The sequence below is a fragment of the Triticum aestivum genome, chromosome 5B (genome assembly GCF_018294505.1).
Source record: "Triticum aestivum cultivar Chinese Spring chromosome 5B, IWGSC CS RefSeq v2.1, whole genome shotgun sequence".
NCBI lineage: Eukaryota > Viridiplantae > Streptophyta > Magnoliopsida > Poales > Poaceae > Triticum > Triticum aestivum.
In genome coordinates, this window is record NC_057807.1 from 653,185,721 (window position 1) to 653,198,371 (window position 12,651).

Here is a 12,651-nt window from a genome sequence, read left to right on the forward strand (position 1 = left end):
CATCGCATCAACTTGGCATGCTCTCCGTTTCTGAACAGACGTTTCAACCGTGGTATTATAGGAGCATACCACATCACCTTCGCAGGAACCCTCTTCCTGGGGGGCTCGCCGTCAACATCACCAGGGTCATCTCGTTTGATCTTATACCGTAATGCACCGCATATCGGGCATGCGTTCAGATCCTTGTACGCACCGCGGAAGAGGATGCAATCATTAGGGCATGCATGTATCTTCTGCACCTCCAATCCTAGAGGGCATACGACCTTCTTTGTTGCGTATGTACTGTCAAGCAATTCGTTATCCTTTGGAAGCTTCTTCTTCAATATTTTCAGTAGCTTCTCAAATCCTTTGTCAGGCACAGCATTCTCTGCCTTCCACTGCAGCAATTCCAGTACGGTACCGAGCTTTGTGTTGCCATCTTCGCAATTAGGGTACAATGACCCGGCGAAGATCATCATCATCGGGCACATCGTCTGGTTCCTCTTGATCTTTAGCAGCTTCGCCCGTTGCAGCATCATCGTGCACATCGTCTGGTTCCTCTTGATGTTCAGTAGCATCACCGTATTCAGGGGGCACATAGTTGTCATCGTACTCTTCTTCGCCGTCTTCCATCATAACCCCTATTTCTCCGTGCCTCGTCCAAACATTATAGTGTGGCATGAAACCCTTGTAAAGCAGGTGGGTGTGGAGGATTTTTCTGGTCAGAGTAAGACTTCGTATTCCCACATATAAGGCATGGACAACACATAAAATCATTTTGCTTGTTTGCCTCAGCCACTTCGAGAAAATCATGCACGCCCTTAATGTACTCGGAGGTGTGTCTTGAACTGTACATCTATTGCCGATTCATCTGCGTGCATTATATATAATTAAGTGTGTCAAAAATCATTACAGAACATCATGAATAGATAATTAAGTGACCAAATTAATAGAAGTTCATCATCACATTAAAACCAAAGTACATACATAGTTCTCATCTAACAACATAAAGCTCTGCAGAGCATCTAAATTAATTAAACCATACATTGAAACTATATGAAACATTTCAATGCGAAAACAAATGCGATCATAATCGCAACCAATGTAACAACTGATCCAACGGCATAATGATACCAAGCCTCGGTATGAATGGCATATTTTTTAATCTTTCTAATCTTCAAGCGCATTGCATCCATCTTGATCTTGTGATCATCGACGGCATCCGCAACATGCAACTCCAATATCATCTCCTCCTCCTCAATTTTTCTAATTTTTTCCTTCAACAAATTGTTTTCTTCTTCAACTAAATTTAACCTCTCGACAATAGGGTCGGTTGGAATTTCCGGTTCAACAACCTCCTAGATAAATAAAATCTGTCACGTTGGTCGGCATAATTGTCATAAACAATAAATGAACCAATAGTTATGAAAAGATAATATATACCACATCCGAATCATAGACAGGACGAGGGCCGACGGGGGCGGATACCAAAACCATCGCACTATATAAGATGCAATAATAAAAGTAAGAAAATTATACAAGTATCTATATAAACATACAAGTAAGAATATTTTTTTTCCTTTCAAAAAGAAGATAAGAACAAGAGGCTCACCACGGTGGTGCCGGCGACGGGATCGGCGCGGGCGATCGACGGCGGTGAAGACGGGGACGGGACGTGGCGGACCGCTAAACCTAGACAAATATTGAGAAAAATGGAGCTTGGAGGTCGAGCTTGGAGAGGAGAAAGCTTAAGTAGTGTGGCTCGGGCATTCCATCGAACACCTCGTGTGCATAGGAGGTGAGCTAGAGCACCACAAAGCTCTCCCCTCGCCGGCCACGAAAAATAGAGCACTGGGAGTGCTCTGCTCGCGGGCGAGGGGTATATATAGGCAACTAATTGGTCCCGGTTCGTGCCATGAACCGGGACTAAAGGGCAGCCTTTGGTCCCGGTTCACGCCACCAACCGGGACCAATGGTGGTGGGCCAAGAGCGAGGCCCATTGGTCCCGGTTCGTCCCACCAACCGGGACCAATAGGTCCAGTCGAACCGGGACCAATGGCCCACGTGGCCCGGCCGGCCCCCGGGGCTCACGAACCGGGTCCAATGCCCCCATTGGTCCCGGTTCTGGATTGAACCGGGACTAATGGGCTTACCCAGCCTGGACCATTGCCCCCTTTTCTACTAGTGGGCTCTATACAATCTGCTGATGGTACAAAACAGTCTATCGTAGGGGTTGCAATTCAACCATCTCTCTATCCTCGGTTTTACATGTGTTAGCTTTTCCTGTCAATTTGGTCTCTTTGAGTGCTCTAATTGATCAAATAGACTGTCGTGTGACTCTTGACAAGTTTGGCTGCTTGATTCAGGAGTGACAGATGAGGCAGACGGTTGGGGATGGCACCAGGCCTAGGGGACTCTGGTATGTGGACAAGAGGGTGTAGCTGAACTTGGTGTGTGTTGCGACCATGGAGGACAAGGGGAAGCAAGCGATGAGCCATCATTGTAGGATAGTGCATGCATGTAGAATATTTCTGGATGTTATGTGTGCAATAGGCAAGGGCAAGTTAATATGTGAATACTTGCGAATATGCTAAACACACAAGAGCCTCATATGTGAGTAATGGTCTTATGAGCATATCTCCTTTTATGCTTATTCATTCAGATGTATGGACTTGTCCAATGGTGTCAGTGAATGAAATGAAGTGTTTAGTTACCTTTATCGACTGCTATTCTCGTATGACATGGATTTATTTGATGCGTCACATGGATGAGTTGTTTAGCTGTTTTCAAAATTTCCATGCCTTTGTGAAGTATTAGTTTCAAGTGCAGGTGCAGGTGATCAGGACTGGCAATGGCATTGAGTATGCGAACAACACCTTTGGAGCCTTCTTGTCTGACCAAGGTATTCTTCACCAAACTTCAAGTCTAGACACCCTCCCTCGAGATGGAGTGGCAGAAAGGAAGAACCGACATATTTTTGAGGTTGCTTGGTCATTGATGTATACAATGAATGTGCCCAAGTTCTTGTGGAGTGAAGCAGCCACATACCTGATCAAACGGACACCTTCAAGGATACTAGGCATGAAATCTCCGTGCGAGTTGTTGTTTGGAGAAACTAAGTTAGTTGTTCCCCCAAAGTTGTTAGGCAGTACCTATTTTGTTCAAGATCACCGACCATCTTTTGGGAAGCTAGATCCATGGGCAATGAAGTGTAATTTTTCTAGGCTATTCTTCTAGTCAGCAGGGGTATAAATGTTGGTGTTCTTCTGAGAAACACAGGTCAGTATGGATGTCACCTTCAGGGAGTCTGAGTCATAGATCTAAGTCTGTTGTTTGCAGAGCTTGACCACCTACACTATGGAAAATGGTGAAGAGGGGGAGAAGGTTGTGTCTCATACTCAGGGTGGTCCTATGGGCACGAACACTGATGATGATGTGTAGGCTCAGGTCTAGCCAATAGCGGGTGATTCAGGTTGGTACCCTCACTGATGATGATGTGCAGGTTCAGGTCCAGCCAACATTGGGTATAATTCCGGTTGGTACTCTCACCGATGATGATGTGAACCTCAGGTCCAGCCAATAGTAGGTACTATTCAGATTGTACTCTCCAGGTTCCTGTTCAGGATCGGCGTGTACTCACAACGGTAGCCACAAGTGCAGGGATGTAACAAGGCAGTGATGCAAGCTTATTTGTCACAGTTGAACTGCCTATAGCGTTGCGAAAGGGGACACATGAAGCAACAAAGAAGGGTGAAGTGGTAAGGAAGGCTCTACAAACTGTTTTTTAAGACCATGACATTGGCAATTTAAATGAGGAGCTACCATCATAAGTAGCCAGAACTACGTACATTTTTTGCTCAATACAACCTAAAATATGATGATGAGAATGTACGAGCATATTTAAGAAATGAGAAACAATATCACTGTTAAAAATTCTGTAAGATGCTGAAGAAAGTATAACGAACCATCCACGTGTTTGGTCCAAGCCCTCTGCCACGAAGTCTCCAGGAAAATTATTCTCGAATAGTTCACGGTTCTCAAATGGATAATGAATGTAGGCATATGGCATGGAGCCGCTCTCAAACCAGCAGTCGAAAACCTGAAGACACCACAATAATTGCTGAGTGAGAACAGATTGTAAGATGAAGAGAACACTACAAATATTCACCTCCATGACGGTTCACAAGTCAGATGTTCACAAACATAATCTTAACACGGATAAGACCGGAACTATACAGTCAGAAGTAGGGCTTACAACATGAGGCAATTTGGTAGGGCATTTAGCCATCTGTAGCACCCTACTTTCTACCGATATTAAATCCTCAAAGGAAATTGTACTACTAGCAAGTAACAATCACTTGAGCAAAAGGAAGGTGATATATTGCCATGATAATTTAGGCAACAATAATACCAAATGGGCTGCATAAGGGTCATTCACAGACATTTAAAGGAGATTACTTCACCAATCCTTAAAAGGTAACTCAAAGATTTGGTTGATATAGATTGATTTTGTTTCAAAACACAATCCAGATATATTGCTAAGACTGAAATTGCAGGATTACACTCATATTACAGACAACACAGTGATTAATCTACGTTCCATAGATGACCTCAGACATATTCCCTACAGAACACCATCGATACTTATTCCTAATCCTCTGTTCTCCTACACCTCTTGATTATACATAAGCAAGGAGCACAACAAAATTTTCTATTAGAAGCTATAGATTAAAACACGATGGAAAGGTATGCAGTCGAAGTTATTGAAAAATGTGCTTGGGACATCCACATGAATTTACATAAGATACAAGAAATGTAATCCCTAATGGTGGGTCTAAAAGCAACTTACATCTTCAACCCGTTTGAGCACCCCATACTCTGGTCCTCTTCTAGACGGAATCGTAATATCATCAACATAATGTCGGTGAAGATCGCTAACCTGATCATAGAAATTTTGAAAAATTAAAAGATATAACCCCAAGTTTGGGGGTTTGGTACCAGGATGTCTAACGATAATAAGCTTCCACTAATATGGATATGCATTGTGTACCAAAAAGACAGAAAACAAATGAATACCCAAGCAACAGTTAGTAACACAAACATATAAAGATTTCTACTGTTTTTCAACAAAAATACCACAGAATCACAAAAATATGCATGCATCAAACTCGCACATCATTAAAATAATGGAATATATATTGCACAGAGGATATTAACCTTGACACCAGATAATTTTTCAAGTTTTTCAATGGAATCCATAACTACAATTTCTTCACCATCTTGGCTGATCCATATTGGAAGTGGAGTACCCCAGAATCTACTTCTACTAACAGCCCAGTCCCTGGCACCTTCTAGCCAGTTATGGAATCTCTTTTCCTGCATGAATTGATTGTCAACAAAGGAATAGGTAAAATATACGTTACAACGTCATCCTTCATCTGCATATTGGTGTCTTCCCTTTAGACTATCCAAGAAGTTTCATTAAAGTCGATTAGGAAACAGGAGATGGGAACCAGAATGGAGATAACAAAATAATATGTCCTTCATGGCAAAGCCAAGCCAAGCTGATATAACAAAAGTCTTATGGTTGTTCTAGTTACCAGTCCATTCATTAGATTTATTAAGTTGTTATTAGGTAATTGGAAGGGCCAAAAACAATTCAATGGGGCGGTACCCTCGTGAAGATGCCCCTCATAGCTGCCCGATCATGATATCACGGACCTTGAAAAAGAATCGGGTGGCTAGAAGTGGCATCTCCATATGAGTTATCTCCCCTTAAAAGTTTTTTTCCTGAAAGCATTATATCAGGGATACAAACCTTGACATAATCTGGAACCCGGTAGGTCTCCTTGTTGCACTCCAGCAACTGATCCCTTATCTTTTCAACCTTAATGAACCTATAGGAAAACTCTTTCAGGATGTTAGAACAAGGTTGTGCTGTGTGTGTAGTTATCATATTGTATAGGGGTTTCTTTGCTTATTTCCCTTCATGTATATGTGCTGGCCTGTTGGCCCGATGGAATATAGGCTCACTTCATAACATGGTATCAGAGCTAGGTTTAGTTCCCCAGTCGCCACCGCCGCCTTTGGTCGTCGCCGCCGCTGCCGCAACCGCCGCCGGCCGCCGCTCCTCTCTTCATCAAGCCTCTCCCCTCTTCTTCCTGGTAGCTGCTGCCGCCTGCTGGTCCAGGCCACCGTTGTTCCAGGCCGCTCTGTCGACGTCCTTCCCGGCCGGCGCCGCCGCCTCAACGTGCTATTGCTGCTCTTCAACGAGCTGCTACTGCTGCTCCTCTTCTCTGTTGCTGCTGCTGCTCTTCTTCAACGAGCTGCTGCTGCTGCTCTTCTCCTCCTGGTCTGCTGCTGCCATCAAGTTGTGCCTCCTGCTGCTGCTGGTCTTCAACGAGCTGTTGTTGCTGCTCTGCTGCAATGGCGCCCTCCACCACCACCAGTGTTGTCCAAGTCCCACGATGTCTTGTTATCTTCAACGGACAGAACTATAGGGACTGGGTGCAGCACATGAAGCTGCACATGAGGGGCCAGCTGGTCTGGGAGCACCTCTCTGGTGCTCTTCCTTGTCCCCTGCTGCCCACTCCTCCAGCTGAGTTGGCCTTCCCTGTTGATGCCGATGAAACCAAGCAACATGAGATGCTAGATGCTTTTAAAGAGGCCACTGAAGAGTATCAGAATCAACTCCACTTATACAAGCAATAGACAAATGATGATGCTCGAGCCTCTTCTATCTTGGTGAACAGCATGGATGTTGATCTCACCATGGATGTGGTGGCCCTTACCACTGCATATCAGATGTGGGAGCACCTTCGCCATCGCTATGAGTCTACAGGGGATGCCATGTATCTCTCTGTTGTTCGTCAAGAGCAACAACTACAACAGGGAGATGCTACTGTGGATGATTTCTACAAGGAGATGTCGGCGGTGTGCCGCCAATTGGACTCTCTGGGAGCTGATGTTTGTCGCAGATGTCAGTGTTGTGTGCAGCAACAAGCTAAGCTGGAGGTTCGTCGCCTCTACGACTTCCTCACTCGCCTCCGGCCGGAGTTCGAGCAGAGTCGTGCTCAGCTATTGGCACGCCATCCTCGGCTCTCTACTCTGGAGGCCCTTGCTGAGGTGCGATCTGAGGAGGTGCGCCTACAGAGCACGGGCTTATTGCCATCCTCTTCAGCAGTCCTGGCTGCCCGCGTTCCACCACCGCTGCCTGGTGTGCCCTCTTCTACACAGGTGGCAGCAACCTCCACTAGTGCTTTCTGCAACTACTGCAAGCAGGATGGTCACATGATCACGGAGTGCACCAAGAGGAGGAAACAGGGTCGCCGTGGTGGCCGTCCTCAAAAGGACTCGGGAGGCTCCTCTAATTCTCGTGAGGGCTCCCTTGAGAAGGTTCACCAGGAGATGCTCACCTTGCTGCGCCGCCTTACTGCTTCTGCACCATCCTCAGGTTCTGCTGGTTCTGCTGGTCAGACGTCTGGTCCACTACCGCACTCTTCGTCAGGTACATCTTTGCCCTGGATTCTTGATTCTGGGGCCTCCTTCCACATGACACCACACAGAGATCATCTTTGTGCTGTCAATTCCGTGCCTTCTCCTCTTACAGTTCAGACTACAGATGGCACTTCTCTTTCAGTTGCCGCAAGAGGGACTCTTTCCATGTCTTCTTTTCATGTCCCTGCCGTTTCTCATGTTCCTAAACTGACTATGCAACTTCTATCTGCTGGTCAACTTACTGACTTGGGTTGTCGTGTTATTCTGGATTCTGACTCTTGTTGTGTTCAGGATCGTCGTACGGGGACTCTGGTTGGGATCGGTCCTCGGCGCCATGACTCTCAGCGCCTTTGGGAGCTCGATTGGCTGCGCCTTCCTTTCGCTGCGTCCTCTAGCCAGTCGGATATCACCACCCCTTTTGCTTCAGCTGCCACCTCCACCACATCCTTCGCTCAGTGGCATCATCGATCGGGTCACATTTGTGGCTCCCGCTTGTCTTCTTTGGTTAGGAGTGGTGTTCTAGGGTCTGTATCTGGTAATAGTTCACTAACTTGTATGGGTTGTAAGCTTGGCAAGCAGATACAACTTCCATATCCCTCTAGTAATTCTATTTCTCAACGACCTTTTGAACTTGTTCACTCTGATGTATGGGGTCCTGCCCCCATTGTTTCGAAAGGGGGTCACAAATATTATATAATTTTCATTGATGATTTTTCTCGCCACACTTGGATCTACTTTATGTCATCTCGTAGTCAAGTGCTTCAAATTTACAAGTCGTTTGCTACCATGGTTCGCACTCAGTATGATTCCTCTGTTCGAGTTTTTCTTGCTGATTCGGCTGGCGAGTACCTATCTGTGCGCTTCGTGGTTTCCTTGCTAAACAGGGTACCCTTCCTCAGTATTCCTGTCCTGGTGCACATGCTCAAAATGGGGTGGCTGAACGCAAACATCGTCACGTCCTTGACACTGCTCGGGCTCTTCTTTTATCTTCTGCTGTTCCCCCGCACTTTTGGGCTGAGGCTGTCTCTACCGCTATTTATCTCATTAATATTCAGCCTTCTGTTGCTCTTCAGGGAGGGATACCAGTTGATCATCTAGGTGATGGTCCAGCTGATTATAGTGGTCTACGCCTGTTTGGTTGTGCCTATTTTGTTCTTCTCCACCCTCATGAACGCACCAAATTGACTGCTCAATCTGTTGAATGTGTTTTCCTTGGCTACAGTTTGGAGCACAAAGGTTACCGTTGTTGGGACCCTATTGCTCGAAGACTGAGAATCTCCAAAGATGTCACTTTTGATGAGTCTCGCTCCTTCTACCCTCGTCATTCTTCTACTGCCACAACCGAGTCGTTAGTCGAGCCTCTCTCTTTTTTGACTCTACCTGATTCTTCACCTTTATCGTCACCTGGTAGGTCCACTTCTAGCCTTTCACATGTGTCTACTCATGAGCTTCAGCTTACACAGGATGAGGTTTCTATTCCTGACTCTCCTACTCGGGTTGAGCCATCCACTCTCTCTCCTTTTCCTTTTACCTACTCCCGTCGTGCTCAACACCCTTCTCCCTCTGATGGGCCACCTTCCACTTCCCCTCTCTCTCCGCTTCCTTTTGTCTACTCCCGTCGTGCTCGGCACCCTTCTCCCTCGGATGCGCCCACTTCCACTTCCACTCCTTCCCTGTTGGGTCCCATTCCTTCAGAACCACCTACCCCTCCTGCTCCTCGGTATAATCTGCGTGATCGCCACACTCTCCAACCTCATGCGTACTATGTTGCTGCTGCTACCACTCTTGTTGAGTCGTCTACGTATCGTGAGGCTGCTGCTCATTCTGAATGGCAGCATGCTATGGCAGAGGAAATTCATGCTCTTGAGCACACAGGCACTTGGGACCTTGTACCCCTGCCTACAGGCACTAGACCCATCACTTGCAAATGGGTCTACAAGGTTAAGACACATTCAGATGGTTCTCTCATGCGCTACAAAGTTCGTCTTGTTGCGTGTGGCTTCCAGCAGGAGTATTGTCGTGACTATGATGAGACTTTTGACCCTATTTCTCACATGACCACTGTTCGCACTCTTTTGGTTGTTGCTGCTGTTCGGAAGTGGTCCATCTCTCAATTAGATGTCAAGAATGCCTTCTTGAATGGTGAGATGCGAGAAGTGGTCTATATGCAGCCACCTCCTGGCTAGACGCGTCTGACTTTAAATTAATAAAGCCAGGAAGACAGCATCCAAGTTTGCACATCACACAAATCACATAACAGTCTCAATAGGCCACATCGGCCACGCACAACACATCAAATAGTTCGCAAGGTAGGTCCCAACCAAATCTAACTCAAAAGCTAGACCCCAAAATGAAGGAAAGAACAGAAGGCGCTTCAATTCGCTTGACGAAGTCTTGGGATACTTGTTGCGATCTGCTCCATTGTGCTCCTCATAAGGTCAGCATCACATTGTTTCCCCAGCGGTGCCCAACTCTGTAGAAAAAGATGGCATTTGAAAACAACATCAGTCGGATTAGTCGGGAATTTATGCTCCATAGTCATTTTGTTACGCATTGTCCATAGGGACCAAAGCAACGCACCCACGCAAATCCACAGAACCCTGGCTTTGGCACCACTCTGCGCCTGTAACACTGCTAACAACTCGTTTCCGGTTCTTGGGTTCCAATTCTGTTGGAAAACCTGACGCACCGCGCTCCAGGCAAAGCGAGCCAGTGCGCATTGGAACAGAGCATGGTTCGCATCCTCCAGCGATTCACATACCACGCAAGTCCCATCCGAGGGCCCGTTGCGTTTAGCTACGTTGTCAGTTGTCGGAAGCCTATTGCGGAACATTTGCCAAAGAAAAATCTTTATCTTTAGCGGCACCCTAGCCTTCCAAAGGCTCCTAGCAATATCTAACGTGGGACCCTCCGTCAGCCTATTGTACATGAACTTCACCGAGAATTTACGAGCCGTCGACAGGTCCCAGGAAACTACATCATCAGCCAGATTCATGGCAGGTTGGCCCACTTGCGCCTGAAGCAAGTCCCAACTTGCTAGTTCTGCCGCGTTCAGCTGTCGCAGAAAGTGAATTGCTGGCGGCGTCGAGCGCAAAGCCTCTCCCACCATAATAAGCGGGTCCGCGGCTAGTTGGTACAACAACGGGAACTCCTACCATAGCGGCTTGTCGCCCAACCACCTATCCAACCAGAACCTAGTAGACCTACCGCTATTCACCTCAAATCTCGCTCCTAGCGAGAAAGACGGCCTAACCGCCTAGATCCCATTCCAAAACGGCAAGCCCGAGGCCTTGGCATTAAACACATTCCCGTCCGGGAAGTATTTTGCCCGAAGCAGGTCCACCCATAGACCCGCTTCGTTAGTAGCTATTTTCCACCACCATATGGTAAGCAAGGCCACATTCATAAGTTTGGAATTAGTAATCCCTAACCCACCATATTTCTTAGGGCGGCACACCGTCGCCCATTTCAACATATGGTATTTCTTTTTAAGCCCAGCTCCCTCCTAAAAGAATTTGGAGCGCGGGGTATCAAACTTCCCATGCACCCCATCTTCCAACAAGAACATACCCATCGTAAACAGAGGGAGGGAGGACAAACTAGAGTTGGTAAGAATCAATCTATCCGCAGAAGACATGAAACGCCCTCGCCACGGACTAACCCTATTGGCAACTTTACCATACAATGGCTCCCATTCCGAGATGGCAAGCTTTTTATGCGGGATCGGCAGCCCAAGGTACTTAATTGGAAAACTCCCTAGTTTACAATTAAGGAGGTTACCTATCCTCACTTGGTCATGTTGCTCCATTCCCATGATAAAAACTTCACTCTTGAGGAAATTAATCTTGAGCCCCGATAACATTTCAAATGCTAAAAGGAGCAACTTGATAGATGCAATGCTGTGTTCATCGGGTTGGAACAACAACATCGTATCATGAGGCTAATCTGTAACGCGGAGCACTGATTCTTCGTTTTAGCCCAGAAAACAGCGAATCCGACAGGTGGGTAAGGCTAACCTGGAAGGAATGACTGGTTCAAGGCCCCCCTAGAGCTAGAGTAAGGAGGGTGCTTAAGAAGGGTGCGATTCTAGACGGGGTTTGGGGCAGGTTGGGTGGGGGAGGGTGTTGAAACCCCTAACTGCATCTAGTGGGCATTTTCATGGTTGGTACAAACATCCAAACATGCTCGTGGGCTTCGTCCGAACTTCGAGACGTCTCATCATTATGTGCTTCATGTGACGTGCTCGAAAGATCCAACAACTATTTAGCAAGTGGTATCATACAACAGTTTGTATCATGATTCGTTTAGAGGCGAGGGCCGGGGGTTATGTCGTGCAATCGCGCAAGGGCATGCGCATACGGGTCGACCTCAACCGACGACCACAGGTGATGTGGCCGTGACTCATTAAAGGCCGAGTATTTTTTTTCAACGGGAGGCGATGTTTTCGTTGATAGCGAGATGCCTTAGGTGTTTTCGACAATCTCAAGATCTACTGATTCAGTCTTTCGGAGGTACTCACAAAAGTAGGGTGTGCAAACATGTGTTCACAAAGATGAGTGTATATGTGTGTATATGACCATCTGCATCTTTTCATGTTTCTCAAAGCAAGTTCAAATTTAAAATTCAAAACCTGAATCCAAAAGCAAAGAAAAGGGAGGTTGTGGTCCTGGCTTCTGTCATCAGTGTCACTCAGATCACACCATGGGTGGGCATCCCATTGTGCGAGCTATACCTGGCCATTTGTCGGGCTGAGCCGGGCTTCGAGCCGGGCCTACCAAAGCCTGACGCGGAAAACCTAGGCCCAAGCCCAGCCCGGCCCAATTGTCGGTCGTAAAAATCAGGCCCAAGCCTGACCCATCATGCGAAAAGCCCGTGAGGCCTCATGCCGGGCCTCTTCCTTAAACTATGAATATGTCGATCCTGAGCCTGGCCCGGCCCAACCATCGGGCTAAATATATAGGCCCAGGCCCGGCCCATGGGAAAAGGTCGGGCCGTACGGGCCGGGCTGCCCATGGCGGGGTATAGTGCAAGTGCACCCACTCCTAGAGGCGAATCTTGTACGACCCGCTTGTGAGAGAGCATGTCGGAGGGTGGCCCACCTATCAGCCTCCCCATGCGGCCGGGTCGCACGTACGACCCGGTCGTACAGGATTATTTTGCCCCACTCCCCTCCCT

At 47.1% G+C, this 12,651-nt stretch overlaps 1 pseudogene; it reads right to left on the bottom strand.

The window, feature by feature from the left end:
• Nucleotides 1-6,049, bottom strand: part of LOC123117416 (isoleucine--tRNA ligase, cytoplasmic-like) — a 45,063-nt pseudogene extending 39,014 nt beyond the window's left edge.
• Between the last annotated feature and the right edge of the window lie 6,602 nt (nt 6,050-12,651).